Below are 11,441 nucleotides of genomic sequence, written 5' to 3' on the forward strand. Positions count from 1 at the left end.
TAAAATAGAGGTAATAATATCCAAGCAGTGGATTCAATGAGACAGAAATGGAAGGCTTAGACAAGGTGTTCAATGCACTTTCCTTTTCCTTTCCCTGTGCTTCCCTCCCCACTTCCACTCCTGGAGTCACAGCCAAGAATTGCCATGCCTTTTCCTGGTCAAGCGGTGAGAATGCCGTTTGTCTTGTGCAAACTCAAAGCGGCTATCACCCTTACTTCTCGGAGGCTGGAAATTCACAGTAACTGGAAGATTAAGTTTGAGACATTTCATGTATTCTCTTTTTCTAGTTCCCTCTCTTCTGCCTTTTACAGCACAGGCGCTGTTCCCTTGGCATTTGCAAATTTACTTTTTTATTTCCACAGGTGTAGGTGGATTGATTCAAGGAGAGAAATAGTAGCACAAAAGAGAAGGTTGGTTTTTTTTTTCCAAAGGTAGAATTCGTTTCGGAAAGGGGGAGTCTTTTTCACGACTAGCTAACATTTGAATGCTTGCTAAGTGCCAGGCACTCTTCTATCTGCGTCATGCATGTCAATCCATTTCATCCTTATGACCTCTGTAATTAAAAAAAAATTTTTTTAATCTTTATTTATTTTTGAGAGAGAGAGAGAAACAGTGTGCGAGCAGGGGAGGAGCAGAGAGAGAGGGAGACTCAGAATCCGAAGCAGGCTCCAGGGTCCGAGCTGTCAGCACAGAGCCCAACGCGGGGCTCGAACTCGTGAACCGTGAGATCGTGACCTGAGCCGAAATCGGACAGTCAACCGACTGAGCCACCCAGGCGCCCCATGACCTCCGTATTAATAGACAAGGAACAGAGGCACAGAGAGTTTAAGTAAATGATGCAAGGCCACACAGCTAATTGGTGGTTGAACTAAGCTCTGAACCCAGGGAAATCTAGCTTCAGAATACATGTTCTGTACCATCTCAATGGCTTATTCATCTCTTTTCCCCGGGAGCGCGATACCCAGAAAATTAAAGGAAGATAGATGGGGAAAACACAGATCAAAAGAAGATGAATCATGAAGAACATTTGAAATAGTTATTAAGCTTGCGTAATTGAAATTCGATGCTGTTTTCAAATACTCATAATAGAAACACTAATATTTCCTATATGGGCAGGTAACAGTCTGATCAGCCTTGATGTTCGAAGTAATGATGTCAAAAAGCCAAACTAAGACTCCTGAGAAAGTGTTTGTGGTTTGCTTTATTTCCCTGTGCGAATATTCCTTGACCAAAAACAATCCCAAGGTTTCTGAAGGTGGCCAGAATATCCAGCCTGCTTTCTTTGAAGGGGGAAATATTTCCATTTCGAGAAGATGAAGCGGACATTTTCTTGGCTGCGTATCTGATAATGTTTCTTTACTGGAAATACCTACATTTCTTCTTCTTACACCAGACTTCTGGATTTTTTTTTCCCCCCTAAAAGAGACCATTGATACTATTTACTCCCCCCGCCCCCCATGTAATGAAAAAGGGAGGTCAAATACTTTTAGTTCCCTCACTTATCTAGAAGCCAATCTAGGATTCAAATCCAGTTCTCCTGACTCCTCATCCAGTTCTGCCACTCAACCACATGTGTTTCTTGCTCTTACACACAGGCTCTTTTTTGGCCACAAGTAAACACACTGACCTTTGAAATATGGAAAGAAAAGTGCTTTGAAATAAAACTGGCACAAACAGCGGTGAGACAGCCGTCATCTGGAGGCCGAAACAAAGAGGGGCATAGTGTTCAAGCTGTCTTAATAATTACATGAAGCAGTTATCACTCAGGCCCCAGTCTGAGCATTACCCCCCAAACAAACAGCCTACATTTGAGAAAACACATAGGCCACTTTGTTGCTCTGGCATCCTGAGGGGTGGGAAGCCCCCCAGCTGAAAATCACATGTGGCTGGAGCTGTTTTCCAGGGCTCCAGGCTCTTTCCTTTCTTCCTTCCCCATTAAACCCCTCTGCCTCCTTGGCAAAGGCCCTCAGGTGAGGTAAGTGCCAATTAACAACAAAGAGCTTGATGGATTTCAAGTTTATGACTTAGAGCTATGTTCTCGTGAAATATATTCTTCCCTGGTCCAGGAGCCTTGATAGGCAGAGAGCAAGGATTCTCAGGCTGGCTGAAATTCGGTTCCTTTTTGCTACTGCCCGAAAAGTGATTTCTCTTTTGGGGGTTTGCTCCAATAGAAAGCCAGGTAAATGAACCCCAGAAAGGGGCAAACTGATTCTGAAAGCTTCAGCTGCAAAGATAAATGGAGCCGAAGGTTTTGCGAATTGGGGTTTCACAGAAAAGTGCTCTTAAATTTCTCGTGGATTCATTGGATGAGAAATTCATTCATCGGATGGAGAATAAATACAGCCAGACTTCCAAATGAGTAGGAGAGATGAGAACATCTGATCCAAAGAGTCTCTGAAGCCTTTTCCAGCTTTCAAATTTGGATTTGATTTTTCTATCCTAGAAATGGTTTTCGTCGTATGTTACAATCATTTGCGTGTTAGCACATCAATTTATAAAAACATTTTTGTGAATTGTTCTCAGGCCACAAAGATCTGAAATCTGACCAATAAAACTATCTGATCTGACATCTTAGAGCCTTGCCAGACCAAGAGGTCTGGCAATAGAAACGTGGATGGGTTAAAATATATTTTAAAACAATTCCTCTAATTATTAATTGTACTCAGTTGTTTAATATTTTCAGCGCCTGCTGAATTTAGCAAAGGGAATGACAGATGCATATTAAAATGCATGCAAATACTACACGCAAGCCACATTTTAATATATTGTTTTGCATTCATAATTTTAGTCTTGTGATTTGTATTTTCATTTGCTTGGGAACAAAGACTTTCTTCTTTTCCCACTTGGGAAACAAGGCAAGACTTGTTCCTGCCGGCATCCTACTAGTATTCCTGAAAAAGCAGCAAACTTAATGGTTCAGGAACTGCTCTCCACCACCTGCTTATGGGCCCCTTAAACAGAGGCTACATTTAAAATGCACTGAAAAGGTGAAAATATGCAATCAATCAGCTGCTTTGTCCTGTAGTGGTGGGCAATCATATTTTCTTATTGTTGTATAAAACTGAACAGACTGCTTTTTTTTTTTTTTTTAAAGTAAGCTGTTTAAATGTGCAATCTCTTTTCAAGTAGAAAAGAGATTCACCAAATCCCATTCCTTTTTAATCCAAAGCCCCAGATAGAACACATTTCCCAGTCCCCCCTGAATTTGGGTGGTTTCTGGCCAGTGGAATGTCAGCCAAAGTAATGTATACAATGTCCAAGTCTGGCTACTAGGTCTCTTGGGCAACCCTACAGAAGTGTTCTACACTAGGCTTCTGATGCTTTGGAAAGACACAGAGTCAAGGTGGAGAATGCCAAGGGCATAAGGGGGAACCACTGGATGGAAGGAGGTTGGGTCCTGGAATAAAAATGTGTGAGCACACCGACTCTGCCTCTTTCCATCTCCCGTGGACAATGACTCACAGTAGACTGTCGCACATATTCATGGTGTGGTAGCCAGTCCAACAGTCACATCTGCTTTTCATACCCTTGTGTGTATCTACCTCCCATATGGTACCGGGGTCGGTCTGTGGGACCAATAGCATATGGCAGAAGGGACGGTATGTCACTTCTTAGGTTGAGTTATTAAAGGCTGTAGCTTTTGTGTTGGATGCTCTCTCGTGCATTCTCTCTCTCTCTCTCTCTCTCAAGGAAGCCAGCGGCCATATCTTGGGGTTACTTACACAGCCCGTGGAGATACCCACATGGTAAGGAATGGAGACTTCCATCCAACAGCCAGAGGAGTCGAGGCCTGCTAGTTTAGGAGTTGTTAACCTACAACTCCAGAAGATAGCTTGAATGTAATTCGCAAGACCTACCGACCTAGAATCACCCAGTTAAACTGCTCCTGGGTTCTTGATTCTTAGCAACTGTGAGAGATAATGCATGCTTGTTTTCAACTGCTAAGTTGTAGGGCCATTTGCTACACAGCAGTAGACACTAATACCACACGGATAAAAACAAAGCTTTGAGACACTGGAACTGTTTGTTACAGTATTTAAACACCGACTAATACAGTAGAACAACGCTTGTGGTAACTATGCACATACTCGAGCGTACTGGAAGGTTTCTAAGAATAAAGACTCTGGTTTGTTCTTTGAGACATCGCTGCCCAGATGAGAGGGAGTCTTGACCGAACTATAAATAATAAATATGGCTTCCAATAAGGTGCCCGGTGTGCTCCTGCATACGGTATGTGCAAAGTCAACGCTGTTTGAGCAGTTACCACTTCAAAGCTGGATGGATTCAACTGCAACTTATTTCGGGTCGGAAAAATTCCGGGAGTGTATTCTTAGCAAGTGCATAGATTGCCGTGTGCCAAACACCCGCGTAAAGAAGGGAAGAACTCAGTTGTCTAGTTATATTTGTGTTTCCACACTATCGTGCTTCCGTTTGTCGGGACCAGGCGCTATTCTAATGGGCACATGTGTTAATTTATTTATTCCTTACAACAACCTGATTAAGAGTGTGCTGTTGCTCTTCTAACGTTACCGCCAAGGAGATAGACTCAGTAAAGGTAAGCACCTTGTCCCAGGTCACAGAGCCACTTCCTGGCCGAGCCTCCGCTTGATCTGTGGACTTACAAACGCCAAAGATCACGAGGTAAGCCATTATACCGAGTTGCTCCCTCAATGGAATTCTCAAAAGACACGGAAGAGACCTGCAGAGTCCAGGAAACGGCTGCTAAGTGGATAGTATGGATTAAAAGGTATTCCTGTGAGGACAGCACAGAATAATCGGGACTTTTTAATTTTTTTATTACTATTATTATTTACATTTATTTATTTTTGAGAGACAGAGACAGGCAGCATGAACAGGAGAGGGGAAAGAGAGAGGGAGACACAGAATCCGAAGCAGGCTCGGAACTGTCAGCACAGAGCCCGATGCGGGGCTCGAAACCACGAACGTGAGATCATGACCTGAGCCAAAGTCAGACGCCCAACCGACTGAGCCACCCAGGCACCACCAGAATAACCGAGACTTTCAGGCCTTGAGGGATTCACATTACACGAGGCTATGGTCAGACTTTGTAAAATCCTGAAGGGCATGGATGTATTCACCTAAATATGACCGCCCACAGCAGCGAGGCCTCACTTCAAGAGCATCAGAGATGGTTTTAGCGGAACCCGCACGGATGCAGTTCGTCCGGGACGGGACGCACCGCCCTCTGCCTCTACGTCCGCTGCAGAGACTAGGCCCCTGGCCCCAGAAGCTGCAGCGGAGAGGGAAAGAAAATCCCAAACCACAGGGCAACCAGCTCCTTGTGGAACAGCCAAGAAGGGGAGGCTGGGCCTCCCTGCTAATTGGCACAAACCCTTATAGCCGATTCCTTCCAATGCTTGCAGATCAGCGCTAGCCTCAAAGAAATCAGGAATGGGCCAGAGCAGCGCTGGGGATGGATGGACACTCTGTGTCTGCCTCTCCCGCCAGGCCCACTTTTGCTTGTTTTTCATGGGAACGTGTGTGCAGTGTTTGCGACAGGCAGCTCCCTGGGTTCTCTCAGCCCCGAGTTGTGGCAAGGAGGGGAACTGGCTGTTTACCAGGAACGCTGCCAATGGGCTAATGAGAATTTTTCATGACTTTGGGATGTTTGCAGAACCAAAGGCTTTTGAAACCTGATTCCAACGCTGACCTAGAGTCTTGGAGACAAGAATAATAACCTGTGGAAAGAAGCTGGGGCTAGCACAGAATAAACCTCACTTCTTCTGACTTTTCCGAATGCTGCTGGCCAGAATGTGCTTCTCTCAACCTTAGAGGGTGAGATGGATTTTTAACCTGCAGCACTGGATGCTAGGGCAGAGCTTAAAATTCATCTTTCATTTCATGTAGCAATGGGTTTGTGAAAGTAATGAATGATGCATTAACCTTTTGCAAGGAGAATGTTACAGTCGTGTAGGGTAATATACCATTTTAAAAACGTGGAAGGGCTGTTTACATGAAAAGAAATTGATATGTCCATTACAAATCACTCTAAATAATTTATTTCGGCAGGCCCTCAAGGATCTAATTTTAACAGGAACTAAGTTTGAATTCTTACACTTGAAAATAAGACCGAATGCTTTATGATGATCCACAATTCTGAATATTCATATATTTATGCTAGTAATTGTTTTCTCCCAATCATTCTGAATTGATGATGTCTTGCTAGAGAAATAAAGAGCCCACATTTACGCGTCTTTGTATTCCTTTCCAGCCGCGCCTCACAAAATCAATTACCTGGCATTAATTCATCACTTCCAGACTTTTCCATTAGTAAAAAGATAATTTTTTACAAACAGCCAATGACTGCCGTGGTATAAATAAATTTAGGGCCCACTAACAAGTGGGTCCCTGATGTGCACAAGGCCTTGTTCAAAGCCACCCTCTGTGTGAAAGCACAGGCTGGATGCGACTTCGGGGATCCCCTCTACACTTAACCACGTTAGGTCACATGTGTCCCTCTGCATCTGTTCCTTTCATTTTTTCAAAGGAGTAGACATTTTGAGTTGGAAAAAGATGTGCGGTAGATACAAGAGATTTTGGAAGCCAGTGAATGGAGAGAAAGGTGAGGGGCAGTGGGGGGGGGTGGGGTGGGGAGAGGTGGGGGGGGAGGGGCGGGGGGAAGGGAGAGAATGCCGGCTTAATGCTAATAGCACTTCCAGGGCAAGGTTCTGGCAGCCCAGCTCCTCTCAGATTCCCACTCTTTCCTGGGGATGGTGGTTCAGCTTTCTTTACGTACATGTCTTTACAACCAAGGAATACCTGGCATATCCATCCTGACAACCAACCTATCATTTTTACACTTGACGCTAATAAACTCCTAACTGCCGCCTTCCTCCTGTCTTGTTGGTTTCCCGCCCAGCACCACACCACCACCAGAACGATCTGTCTGAAACGCGAATTTGATCACATTATTCTCCTGCTACAAAATGGGTTTCTCCGCCATGGCTTCTAAGTCCTACGCCGGCTTTCGAGATCCTCCATAACCTGCCTCCAGCCTGCCTTTCCTCCCTGGTTTCTGCGACTCTCCCTCTCAGCTCGATACTCACCAGGCACTGAAATGGGGACACTCCGTGCACCTTGGTGTCCTTTACCCGCCGTCCTCCCTGCCTGGAATTCTCTCTCCCCTCCAGTCCCGCCTGTGGTATTTACCATTCTGCAAGAGCTAGATTTTCGCCTCAGAAGCCTTCTCCGGCCTCCCAAACAGAGGTGAGTTCTTTCCCCCTTGAGCCTCCGCCATGACAGGTGCAGCGTTTATTATACTATTTTAGCCACTGTTTGTTCATATCACTTCTACTTTTATCATTATTTCTCAAAGTATGGCCCAAAGAACAATCGCCTCAAAAATATCTGCCTATGAAAAGCGCAAATACCTCGTTCCCATTTTAAATAGGTATCCATGGGGCTTCTTAGGGGATTAAAGTTTGAGAACCACTGGACTCAAGGGCACGTATCATCTGCATGGTACATGGTAGGTAATGAATGAATGAAAGGACTTCGTTGCTTTGGAGTCACAGGTGGGGCTTCTGTGGCTCCTATTATATGTAACGTGTATGATATGTAACTGCAGCTCAGTCTTGTTCATCATCTTGTCTATTCCAGATCCTCGCCCAGGGCCCTGGGGCATGACAGGCACCAAATGAATGCTTTGTCACGGAAAGAAACCATGGCCCCCAGAAGCTTTTGAGCGCTACGCGGCAGGGCCGAGATGCAGCCAAAGCATCAACAAGATTAGCACGAGGCCTGTTCAGTTCCTGAGGACGAGGCACCAAGTAAAAGCAAGATCATAGCTGGCAACGCTCTGATGTTCCTTCGTGGAAATCCTTGATGTGGGCTGTGAAATGTCAAATCCAGATTTGATTAAGCCCAACTCCAAATCCCCAAGGCAAGTGTGTAGCCACAGTCTTAATGTCATTATTGGAGCCACCTCCGTCTGTTGCTTTCGAAAGGGCTGAGCTAGCACCCCGTCCATTGATACTGACTCCTACAAAATGAAGCCTGCGATTAATTCCGCACGTCCGAGGCAGATAATGCCTAAAAAGCTTGATCTGGCTCCTTCCTGAAAATTGAAGTATTAAATTGAACCAAAAAAAAAAAAAAAAAAAAAAAAAAGAATCCTCTGATCTGCCGTAAAGCCAAGAGAAAGGGTGGGTCCCAAAAACAACAGTAGAAATCAAAGCTTTAGTTTCTTTGGCTTAAGGCTAGACTGTTGTCTGTTTGGAGTTTTCCACTTCCTCCTTTAAATGATAACCTATCAGTTTTCAGTTAACCCATACTTTGAATTTTTAAAGGCAGAAGCCAATAAGCAACACAGGCTGATGGGAGGGCAGTGGACCAGCTGAGTGATTCAGTAGGATACAAGTGGAAACTTGGCTTGCTGTGCTGGGACACACTTGAGGGATTGGGCACAAAAAATAGGCCAGAACCGAGTCCCAAACCCAAGTAGGCAACACTGGGATTTATCAAATTAAACCCAAATGCCACAGCTTCACGGGAGCAGACCGGATTTCACCACTGCATTCTCAGAGGGAAGAGGGGTGGGGGGGCCGCTGCTCCCCAACTCAACCACAAGGCAGAGCTCCACTTTGTTCTGTGAAATTCAGAACACATTTGTTTTTTTGTGTTTTTTTCCTCTTCAAAATTTGCTCCTGCCCTTCCTTAGGGTCTGCCTAGAACGAAAATACTAAGAGCCAAAAACACCAGCAGAAAGGCTGCTTTATTGTGAAATCCAATCTCAGCAAAAGCAGGAGAATCAGCAATCTTTTGACCTTCCCTAGTTGTGAAGTATAACGGACCCACATGGTTTTAGATAACTAGGGAAAGGTCTGATGAGCTGTCAAACCACGGAAATTTTAGAGTTTTGCTTGTCACTCTATATAGAAATGATTCAGAAGTTTCTTAAATTCCAGAGGCTTCCTAAGACCAGGACGGCTGAGAAGACACGTCTCTAGGTGACCCTGGGACCAATCTCCTGTTTCTGGAACTTTTGAAATTAGCCCAAGCCACATATCTAGACACAATGGATTTTGTTGGAGCAGTCTACACCAGACTTGCCACAAGAGATAGATCAGTTCCAAACCAACATCTACTAGAGAGGGGTGGGGCAAGCAAATGGCTTTCCCCCAGTTTTTGGTTCCTATAGCGAAAGCTAATCCCAGACGTGGCTGGGACATTAAGGCTGGAGTCCTGGCAGCAGCAGCCATTGGGATGACTCATTCAAATATCAAGCCCTCCTTTATGCATAAATTATAATAGACATAGTCCTGCCTTTCAGGGGCTCCCTTGCCTAAAAGCATCCATTGTCTCATTCTCTCTTGGCTTACACATGACATCCAAACTCATCTAAATCATTTCCAGCTTGCTCTCACGTCCTCTTCCGTCTTCCCAGCCCTTCTGCCATGCATTCTACCCTCCAGACCAAGGGTTGGCAAACTTTTTTCCGTAGATAGTCATATAATAAATATTTTAGGCTCGCGGGCCATGTGGTCTCTGTTACAACCATTCAACTCTGCTGTTGTAGAACAAAAGCAGTCATCTTTAGACATAAATGAATGAGCATGGCTATCTCTCAGTAAAATTTCACTTACAAAAACAAAAACAAAAACAAGTAGCAGGCTAGATTCGGCCCCCAGACTGTAGCCTGCCAACTCCTGTTTTAGACACACCAAATGTATTCCTTTGCATGTGCTGGTTTCTTTTGTCTTGGAGCTTTTGTCCTTTACCCCCAGCTCAAATAAATTAATTTATTGGAACGCTATTAGGTGTCAGAGACCATCCCGGGATCTAGAGATGTAGCAGGGAGAAAACAGACAACATTTTCTACTGTATAGAATTCAGATTCTGGTGGAAGCAAATAGATAGTAAATCAGTGGCAAACAAAATCATGCAAGGCAGGTAGAACTACAATGAAGAAAAATCAGGCAAAGTAAGGGGTGAGGATGTTATTTTTTAAATTTAATTTATTTTTTACATTTACATCCAAGTTAGCATATCGTGCCACAATGATTTCAGGAGTAGATTCCTTAAGCCCCTTACTGATTTAGCCCATCCCCCCTGCCCCACCCCCTCCAATAACCCTCTGTTTGTTCTCCATATTTAAGGGTCTCTTCTGTTTTGTCCCCTCCCTGTTTTTATATTATTTTTGCTTCCCTTCCCTTATGTTCATCTGTTTTGTCTCTTAAAGTCCTCATATGAGTGAAGTCATACGATACGTGTCTTTCTCTGACTGACGAATTTCGCTTGGCGGACGAAAATATGGAAGGCTTCAGGAATTTGCGTGTTATCTTTGCACAGGGCAATGCTAATCTTCTCTGTGTTGTTCCAATTTTAGTACATGTGCCGCCAAAGCGAGCACGAGGATGTTATTTTAAATAGAGTGGTCAAGGAAGGTAACTTTGATGAGGTGATGTGGGCACAAAGATGAAAATAAAGTATAAGCTCCATCAATGTGGATGAGGTGGGGGGTGGGGCAGGGTGGTAAGCATTCCAGGCAGAGGGAGTGTCAAGTACAAAGTGCCCAAGGCAGAGCATTCTTGATATACTGGAGGAAGTGAAAGGGGACCAGGGTGGTGTAGTGAAGGAGTGAGGGAGGAGATCAGAAACGTAGCTGTGGGCAACGCTGTTTACAGCCTTATAGGCCATGGAAAGGACTTTGATTTTTATTCTAAATAAGTCTGGAAACCACTGAAAGGTAGAGAGCAGAGGGTGCTGTCATCTGCCTTCTATTTTCATAGGATCTCTCCAATAGCCGCATGTAAGATGAAGTGTAGGGAAGTTGGAATGAAAGCTGAGAGACCGCTAAGGAGGCTGTTGCAATAATCTGGGGGACAAATGTTGTTTAGGCAGAATGATAGCAGCAATGGTATGAGTGGTCAGATGCTGAATATATTTTGAAGGCAAAGCTGAAAGGTAGGGTGTGGAGGAAATACTCAAGGATAACACCCAAGAATTTTAACCTGAGCAACTGGAAGGGTGAAATCTGATGGACTGAGATAGCAAAAACTGTAGCAATTACAGATCGGGTGGGGATAACAAAGATTTATTTAAGTTATGTTATTCTTTTTTTTTTAATGTTTTTAAATATTTTCTTATTTTATTTTTGAGACAGAGAGAGACAGAACATGAATGGGGGAGGGTCGGAGAGAGAGGGAGACACAGAATCTGAAGCAGGTTCCAGGCTCTGAGCTGTCAGCACAGAGCCAGACGCGGGGCTCGAACTCACAGACCGTGAGATCATGACCTGAGCCGAAATCGGACACTCAACCGACTGAGCCACCCAGGCGCCCCTTAAGTTATGTTATTCTTAAGATGCTTATTAGATCTGTAAGTGGTAACATTAAATAGGCAGTTGAATTAATGGTTTTGAGTTCAGTGGAAGTAATATGGATAGACTAGTTATCTGGGAGTTACCTGCAATAAAGCTG

The 11,441-nt window shown here is 44.3% G+C and overlaps 1 non-coding gene across 1 annotated transcript; it reads right to left on the reverse strand.

The window, feature by feature from the left end:
• Positions 1 to 10,266: 10,266 nt before the first annotated feature.
• Positions 10,267 to 10,372, reverse strand: LOC122240622. The gene has a single exon (XR_006220401.1). It is a non-coding gene; the product is annotated as a U6 spliceosomal RNA (small nuclear RNA).
• Between the last annotated feature and the right edge of the window lie 1,069 nt (positions 10,373 to 11,441).

Source organism: Panthera tigris, chromosome B4, assembly GCF_018350195.1.
Source record: "Panthera tigris isolate Pti1 chromosome B4, P.tigris_Pti1_mat1.1, whole genome shotgun sequence".
In the NCBI taxonomy this organism is placed as follows: Eukaryota; Metazoa; Chordata; class Mammalia; order Carnivora; family Felidae; genus Panthera; species Panthera tigris.